Source organism: Gekko japonicus, unplaced genomic scaffold (assembly GCF_001447785.1).
Source record: "Gekko japonicus isolate JY-2015 unplaced genomic scaffold, Gekko_japonicus_V1.1 scaffold2095, whole genome shotgun sequence".
Lineage (NCBI taxonomy): Eukaryota > Metazoa > Chordata > Lepidosauria > Squamata > Gekkonidae > Gekko > Gekko japonicus.
Genome location: NW_015172067.1, coordinates 300,302 through 309,791, shown reverse-complemented (window position 1 = coordinate 309,791; position 9,490 = coordinate 300,302).

The following is a 9,490-nucleotide window of genomic DNA, read 5'->3' as shown; positions in this document are numbered from 1 at the left end:
GCTTCCGTGTGCACGCACACTTCCTCAGATATGTTAACTTCCACTTCAATGTATCTGACGAAGCGTGCATGCACATGAAAGCTCATCCCTTGAATAAACTTTTGTTGGTCTTAAAGGTGCCGCTGGACAATTTGTTCTGCTGCTTCAGACCAGCATGGCTGCCCACCTGGATCTACTTGAATAAATGTAAGTTTACCTTTTTTGCAATATACTTCTTGGGAGATTTATTTACTGCACTCAGTATCACGCTTCTATGATTGGCCAAACTCTGCTATTTTAACCAAAGAACTGGCAGAATCCAGTTGGAAAGTGCATTGAAAGTGGATTGAAAGGGGATTTTTTAGTGTGTGTGACTGAAGCCCAAGTCAGGACTGGCCACACACTCACTTGATCTTGCTTGTGACCTGGCCCATTTCTCTCCTCAGCTCTCCCTTTCTACTGGTGGCGGCAGGGTGGGGACAGGGTATAGCCTATCCCATTAGGAGCCTTCTCTTTCACCTCACCCTAAGACCTTTTAAAAAAGAACTTCTTAAGTTGGGTCACTTACTTCTAGTGAAAGAATGGGAGGTTTTTTTCTTCTTTTTAGAATAGGAAACTTTCTGGTTAAAAAAAATTCATTCTCCTCCTTGAGCGACTGTGAAGATTGTAAGGTGCTTGAAAGGGGATAAAGCCAGCCTCTCTTACCTGGAGCCAGACCACGACATTACTGCTTCCCACCATACAAAGTGGCTGAGGAGGGTCTGGTCTCACTTGGGAATGACTCTCACCCATTTACTGAAGACAGTTACTGACATTGAGGAGGGGCTTAGAATCCTCCAAGAATTACAACTGGTCTTCAGACTAGGGCAGGGGTGTCGAACTCATTTGTTATGAGGGCCGGATCTGACATCAATGAGACCTTGTTGGGCCGGGCCATGTGTGTCATAAAATAATGCCAGGGAGCGGAGAGATAAACTCTATAAAGGACACAAACACAAAGGGTTTTTTTAAAAACTTAAAATAAAAACATGCTTAAAACATTCGCACTCTTGAAATATTTTGTTTATTTAATGGTGTCTGATAACTGACACCTCTTGCTCTGAATTACTGAATCAAAATGTCTGTGCTGTTGCAATCTTGAGTATGCTGTTCAGGTGTGTATCTGTAAGCTGCAAACCTATGATGACGCAGCAGCAGCAGAACTGGAAGAAGCAGCAGAAAACAGCCAGTTCTACTGCGGGCCTGATAGAAGCCCTTGGGGGGCCTGATCCAGCCCCCAGGCTGCATGTTTGACACCCCTGGACTAGAGCAATCCGTTTCCGGGGGAGGGGGAATCGCAGGTTCAGAGAGCAGATTCTACAGTACACTATAGCAACTAGAAGAAACCAAAGTCCTACAGTGACATCACATCCCAGCTGAGCGCCTTCCCCAAACTTCCCAAGCACCACCTCCTAAATTTCCAGAAATTTCCCAAGCAAGAACTGGCAGGTATAACTGAGAAAGGTTAGATATGGCTTAGCTTCCTTTGAACAGCTGGACTAGAATGAACAGGTTGACATTAAAATCAAAAGAGTTTTCGGTTAAACATTAGGAAGAACTTCCTGACAGAGCGATTCCTCAGCAGAATAGGCTTCCTTGGGAGATGGTGGGCTTTCCTTCTTTGGAGGTTTTTGAACAGAGCCTAGACGGCCATCTGACAGCAATGCTGATTCTGTGAACTTAGGCAGATCATGAGAGGGAGGGCAGGAAGGGTTGCATCAGTGCTTAGTTCTCATGGCCCTTTCTTACATGCCCAGGGAAATGCCGATTGCCACTTTGGGTTCAGGAAGCAATTTTCTCCAGGCCAGTTTGGCCAGGGATCCTGGAGGGTTTTTTTGCCGTCTTCTGGGCATAGAGCAGGGGTCACGGGGGTGTGGGGGTGTAGTTGTGAATTTCCTGCATTGTGCAGCAGGTTGGACTAGATTACCCTGGAGCAGTGTTCCCTCTAAGCTGAGTTAGTGTGAGTTAGCTCACAGTTTTTTTAGCCTCCAAGCTCACACATTTTTGTCTTAGCCCAGGAAGGATGGTTCCAGAGCAAACTAATTTATGCAGTAGCCAAATCGCTCGCTCACGACTTTAATGCCAGTAACTCACAAAGTAGAATTTTTGCTCAGAAGACTCCACAGCTTAGAGGGAGCATTGCCCTGGAGGTCCCTTCCAACTCTATGATTCTAAGATTCTATGAACTAACACCTTGGCATGTACGTTCACCAGCGGCTGGCTTAGTCTTGCAGAGCTGCTTTCTACTTGACAGCTCAAACCACAGATCGATGGTTATTGGAACTCCTCTCCCATGCTGACCCTTGCCTCTGAAGATGCTCCGGCTTGGCTGTACCTTGGCTTTGTGTGATGTAGTCCAAGCACAATAAATGGACCTCCTGATGTGGGGATGCCGTGATAGAAAATCCCTCCCCGTGTCTCCAGCAAGCAAGACCAGCCACATGGTGCAAGGGGGGTGGGTTAGATTGTAAAAACTTGAAGCTGCTGCGGATATTGGACTGGTGACCTGAGGAAGACCAGGCAGGTGAACCCCCAGCCAGATTTGGGCAAAGCATGGAGGGATTGTTTATTTACTTCGCTTATACCTGGCCTTTCCCTCCAATGGGGACCCAAAGTGGCTTATATCATTTGCCTCTCCTCCATTTATTCTCACAACAACCCTGAGAGGTAGGTTGCAAGTCTGTGGTCAGGCAGGCAAAAAGGGAATATGAAGAGCATATAGCAAAAAACGTGAAAACCAACATAAAACTTTCTTCAAATACATTAGAAGCAGGAAACCAGCCAGGGAGGCAGTGGGGCCCTTGGATGACCAAGGGGTAAAAGGAGTACTGAAGGATGATAGGGAAATGGCTGAGAAGCTAAATGCATTTTTTGCCTCCGTCTTCACTGTGGAAGATGAGAGGTGCTTGCCCACTCCAGAGCCGCTGAGTTCGGGAGGGGTGTTGAAAGACCTGAGTCAGATTGAGGTGACGAGAGAGGAGGTCCTAAAACTGATAAACAACTTAAAAACTGATAAATCACCAGGCCCAGATGGCATACATCCAAGAGTTCTGAAAGAACTCAATTGTGAACTTGTGGATCTCCTGACAAAAATATGTAATCTCTCCTTAAAATCAGCCTCCATTCCTGAGGACTGGAAGGTAGCTAATGTCACTCCCATCTTTAAAAAGGGTTCCAGAGGAGATCCGGGAAATTACAGGCCAGTCAGTCTGACGTCGATACCGGGTAAATTGGTGGAAACCATTATTAAGGAAAGAATTAGTAGGCACATAGATGAACAAAACCTATTGAGGCAGACTCAACATGGGTTCTGTAAGGGAAGATCTTGTCTCACTAACCTGTTAATGTTCTTTGAGGGGGTGAACAAACATGTGGACAAGGGGGATCCAATAGATATTGTTTACCTTGACTTCCAGAAAGCTTTTGATAAAGTTCCTCATCAAAGGCTCCTAAGCAAGCTCAAAAATCATGGGATAAAAGGACAAGTCCTTTTATGGATCAAAAACTGGCTAATTAATAGAAAACAGAGAGTGAGTATAAATGGGCAGTTCTCCCAGTGGAGGGGTGTAAGCAGTGGGGTACCACAGGGATCAGTACTTGGTCCACTGCTTTTTAACTTGTTCATTAATGATTTGGAGTTGGGAGTAAGCAGTGAAGTGGCTAAATTTGCGGATGATACGAAGTTGTTCAGGGTGGTGAAAACCAGTGAGGGAATGATAAAAGGGTTGGAACACTTTCCCTATGAGGAAAGGTTAAAGCGCTTAGGGCTCTTTAGCTTGGAGAAACGATGACTGAGGGTAGACATGATTGAGGTTTATAAGATTATGCATGGGATAGAGCAGGTAGAGAAAGAGGTACTTTTCTCCCTTTCTCACAGTACAAGAACTCGTGGGCACTCCATGAAATTGCTGAGCGGTCGGGTTAGAACGGATAAAAGGAAGTACTTCTTCACCCAAAGAGTGATTAACACTTGGAATTCACTGCCACAGGAAGTGGTGGCGGCTACAAGCATGGACGGCTTCAAAAGGGAATTAGATAAGCATATGGAGCAGAGGTCCATCAGTGGCTATTAGCCACAAGGTGTAGATAGGGACTCTGGGGCAAGTGATGCTCTGTCTTCTTGGTGCTAGGGGGGGGTCAACAGTGGGAGGGCTTCTAATGTCCTGGCCCCACTGGTGGACCTCCTGATGGCACTGGTATTTCTGGCCACTGTGTGACACAGAGTGTTGGACCGGATGGTCCTTTGGCCTGATCCAACATTGGCGTCTCTTATGTTCTTATGTTCTTAAGTTAAACTAAGCGTGTGTGACTGGCCCAAGGTCACCCAGCAAGCTTCCAAGGCAGAGTGGGGATTTGAACCTGGGTCTCCCAGATCCTAGTCTAACACTCTAACCACTACACCACACTGACTCTCCACACTAGACTTGCCAAATAAGTTGCCTCATGCCAATTGTTCAGAGCAGGCCAGATTCTTCTGGATAGGGTTGCCAGGAGGGGGATGGGGGGAATTACCGGGAGTGGGACAGAGGCCAGAGGCCAACGTGACCCGGAAGTGATGTCATCACGCTGTGCCATTGAGGTGATGCTCTGGTATCTGAGCAAACACTCTATGGTAAATTTGGCTTCTATGGTAAATTTGGCGTCACCCCAACATTGCTGATGTGCTGACGCCAATTCTAGGTCACATCGGAAGTGACGTATACACATCACTGCAAAGTCAACTGGGTCTCCTCTTTTTCCAGGTAAGCCCCCCACTCTGGCCAGCTGATTGGTGGTGGGGCGGTGGGGCCTGGTGGTGGGGGGACCCTGCCTCCACCGGGGTGTCTGGCAACTCTACTTCTCAGTCAGGCTTTCACACTAGGAAATGTGGTTTTGCTGGCTATATTCACTTCCCTGTTCTTGTTACCTTTTCCCTGGCCTGTCTTTAGCTTCACAGGAGTTGGGTCTGAGGCAGACACCCCTCCCAAGGATGTGCTCTTCTGTAGGACCACATGGACAAAGCAGTCACATTTCCCCAGTCACAGAGAAGGAAGACACAGTGGCACAAGCTTTTCAGTGTCACATTGTACAGCCTTTCGCCAACGACCGCCTAGGGTGGCACAGAGCTCCATTAACCTAGAAAATAAAACCCAGCCCCATTCAAGCATCGTGTCGCCTAGCTCCCTGACAGAACGTTTTGCAAAAAGCTCAGGTATCTTGCTTGGGCTCTGTACAGATTTGGAATGTGTTTCCTCAAGACAAGGAGCCAGTGGAAATTGTAAAGGGGCACCAGGAAACTGGGACAGTGAGGGACATATAAACATGCACAAGGGGAAGTCAAAGCAACAGCTCAGGTGATGGATTCTGGGTGATGGTCAGGGTGGGAAACTGCACTCCAGCACACAGCAGGACTGGAAGTAGTAACCTGAGAGAACCTGATATGCCACCAACCAGCTCTGGCTGAACTGGAAACATGAAGGGAGACCAGCCAAGTAAGCTTCCTTGTGCCGTTAGAATCCACAGCCTGTGGATACTGGATAACCTCAGAAAGCAGTGATCCCACTGATGCATTTCTTGGTGCCCACTTGTTTCTTCCACAAAGGACTTCTTTGCCAAAGCAAAAAGTCAGACTTGTCTTTCTTCTTCCTCACTGGAGTAGAAGAATCCTGGAGATATCACTTTTGGGTCTGCAGGGAGCACCGTTTCCAAAATAGCTGTTCCCATCACAGCTTGGCGTGGAGCTGCCCAACATTTTGCATGAAGTGCTCTTGGGGGTATGTATGGGGAAAGGCGGTCCCTCAGGTAGGTCGGACCCAGGCCATATAGGGCTTTAAAGGTAAGCACCAGCACTTTGAAGCGGACTCGGTACGCTATAGGCAGCCAGTGCAGCGCCTTCAACCCAGGCTTGATGTGCTCCCACCTGGGGAGGTCCATCAGCAGCCTAGCTGCTGCATTCTGCACTAGCTGCAGCTTCCGGGTCAGCGACAAAGGCAGCCCCATGTAGAGAGCGTTACAGTGATCTAGCCTTGAGGTGACCGTCGCATGGATCACTGTAGCCAGGTCTTCGCGGTCGAGGAAGGGAGCCAGCTGCCGAGCCCGCCTCAGATGGTAAAAACCAGACCTGGCAGTGGCTGCTACCTGGGCCTCCATCGTTAAGGACGAGTCCAGGAGCACTCCCAAACTCCTAACCTCTGACGCAGGCACCAAAGGTACCCCGTCGAAGGTCGGGAGAGGGAGCCCCAACCCCAAACCGTTTCGACTCAGGCCCAGGACCTCCGTCTTCGCTGGATTTAGTTTCAACCAACTCAACCTGAGCCACTCAGCCACGGCCTGTAATCCCTGGTGTAGATCTTCCGGGTCAGAGGCCGCCCGGCCGCCCAACATCAGATAGAGCTGGGTGTCATCTGCATACTGATGACAACCCAGCCCATACCTCCTGGCAATCTGGGCGAGAGGACGCATATAGATGTTAAAGAGCATCAGGGAAAGCACTGCCCCCTGAGGCACACCACAATCAAGCGGGTGCCTCCGGGACTGCTGTTCCCCTATTACCACTCTCTGTCCCCGATCTTGGGTCGGCGAGGCAGTGGGTCAACAACTGGTGGTCGACCGTGTCAAACGCAGCCGACAGATCTAACAACACCAGTGCCGCCACACCACCTTGATCCAGATGCCTCCAGAGGTCGTCAGACAGATCTAACAACACCAGTGCCGCCACACCACCTCGATCCAGATGCCTCCGGAGGTCGTCAGTCAACAGAGGTGATGCTCTGGTATCTGAGCAAACACTGTATGGTAAATATGGCTTCTATGGTAAATTTGGCGTCACCCCAACATTGCTGATGTGATGACGCCAATTCTAGGTCACATTGGAAGTGACGTAGACACATCACTGCAAAGTCAACTGGGTCTCCTCTTTTTCCAGGTAAGCCCCCCACTGCCCAGCTGATTGGTGGCGGGGCGGTGGGGCCTGGTGGTGGTGGGACCCCTGCCTCCACCGGGGGGTCTGGCAACTCTACTTCTCAGTCAGGCTTTCAGACTAGGAAATGTGGTTTTGCTGGCTATATTCACTTCCCTGTTCTTGTTACCTTTTCCCTGGCCTGTCTTTAGCTTCACAGGAGTTGGGTCTGAGGCAGACACCCCTCCCAAGGATGTGCTCTTCTATAGGACCACATGGACAAAGCAGTCACATTTCCCCAGTCACAGAGAAGGAAGACACAGTGGCACAAGCTTTTCAGTGTCACATTGTACAGCCTTTCGCCAACGACCGCCTAGGGTGGCACAGAGCTCCATTAACCTAGAAAATAAAACCCAGCCCCATTCAAGCATCGTGTCGCCTAGCTCCCTGACAGAACGTTTTGCAAAAAGCTCGGGTGTCTTGCTTGGGCTCTGTACAGATTTGGAATGTGTTTCCTCAAGACAAGGAGCCAGTGGAAATTGTAAAGGGGCACCAGGAAACTGGGACAGTGAGGGACATATAAACATGCACAAGGGGAAGTCAAAGCAACAGCTCAGGTGATGGATTCTGGGTGATGGTCAGGGTGGGAAACTGCACTCCAGCACACAGCAGGACTGGAAGTAGTAACCTGAGAGAACCTGATATGCCACCAACCAGCTCTGGCTGAACTGGAAACATGAAGGGAGACCAGCCAAGTAAGCTTCCTTGTGCCGTTAGAATCCACAGCCTGTGGATACTGGATAACCTCAGAAAGCAGTGATCCCACTGATGCATTTCTTGGTGCCCACTTGTTTCTTCCACAAAGGACTTCTTTGCCAAAGCAAAAAGTCAGACTTGTCTTTCTTCTTCCTCACTGGAGTAGAAGAATCCTGGAGATATCACTTTTGGGTCTGCAGGGAGCACCGTTTCCAAAATAGCTGTTCCCATCACAGCTTGGCGTGGAGCTGCCCAACATTTTGCAACTGACCCCATGGCAGCCATTTTGTAATTGGTCCTGTCTCCTATGGTGGCCATTTTGTGGAGCACCTACAACGGGCTCTCAAAATTCTGAAAGTGACCACAGGCTCAACAAGGTTGAGGACCCTTGCCATAAAGGCTCAGAGCAAGGCTCATTCCTCTTTTCTGCTCTCTCTCTCAACCTTGCCTTACCCTCAACTTACCAACAGCCTACCCTGAGAGACAGACAAGAGATCTGATCCACAACAGCTGATCCACTGGGAAGTTTTTCTATGCAGCAGCTAGGTAGAGTCTACATCTTCAGTTTCAGGATATGAGATCCCATCTTTATCGAAATTAACACCCACAGAAATCTACAGCCACTCATTCAACATTGCTGAGGCTGTAAATGCCAGCTAATCAACCTCAGCAAAGAACTAATATCTACCGGCACCAGAATCAAATTGCAAAGGGCAAACTTTGGAAATTAAAGAATTATGTAAAATGCAGTATGCTCCTGACCCAGTGGTGCTAGCGCCTACACAGAACTTGACGTAAGCTGGTGCCATCCTGCTCTCGCCTACATGGGGTAAGACACAGTGTCCAGCACTCCCACAAAACTCAGTGATCACTGCTCATTACAGGGTAACGCCCCCGCCAAGTTCACAAAAAGATGCCCCATCGTGTTAGTTAAGCATACCTAGAATATCCAACTTTCTATCTGAGGCGCTTCAGTGCGCAACTTGTTTTTGACAACACCCTCTGCTCTGAGGGAGTTGCTAAGTTAAAGCCACAAAGACGGGAAGGGGGGATTCGGGAAGGGTTACATGAGAAAAGCAGGACTGCAAGTGTTCCCGCCTCCCTCCTTTTTGAAGGAAGGAAGGAAGCATAAAACATTCGGCTTTCTTGCTTTATCTATCTGTCTCTCGACTCAGGTAATTATCCCTTCCTTATCACCATGGCTACAGAGTACCTTCGGAAATTATATACAGCCATTGTGTGGTGCAAGTCGAAAGATGTCATTTAGAGAAAAGAAAGATCTTTGATCCTCATCTGGCACCCTTTATCCAACCAACTGAAAATTTTACCTGCACAGCAGTCTCGGGAGTACAGTTACCACTTTCCTCCCCTGTTCTTTTCATGGCTGTGCAAGAACCGGAGTTCCACAGGTGGAGATCTCCTCCCCTTGGCCACCGCACATCAGAAGTCAGACTGGAGACAACCAAAGTTTTCCCAAGAGTGGTAACATTCCCCTGGGTATTCATAGTTAGAGCGTCGGATTAGGGCTGTGGAAACCTGGGTTCGAATTCTGACTCTCCCATGAAGCTCACTGGGGTGACCTGGGTCAGTCACGCTGCCTCAGCCTAACCTTCCTCATAGGCTTATTGGGATGACAAAAATTAACTTTATAATACATTAGGAATAAGGCCCGTTGTGGAAATAAATACGACGAGCTCTAGAAAGAGGCTCTGGGAGAGTGCGAAGGCCTTGGGCACTCAGCATCAATGTGCTGTGGCGACCTCAGCAGGGTATAATGAGTCCAGCATTTTCTCCAGAGGAACTGATCTCTGCTACCTGAAGAGCAGTTGTAATTTTCAG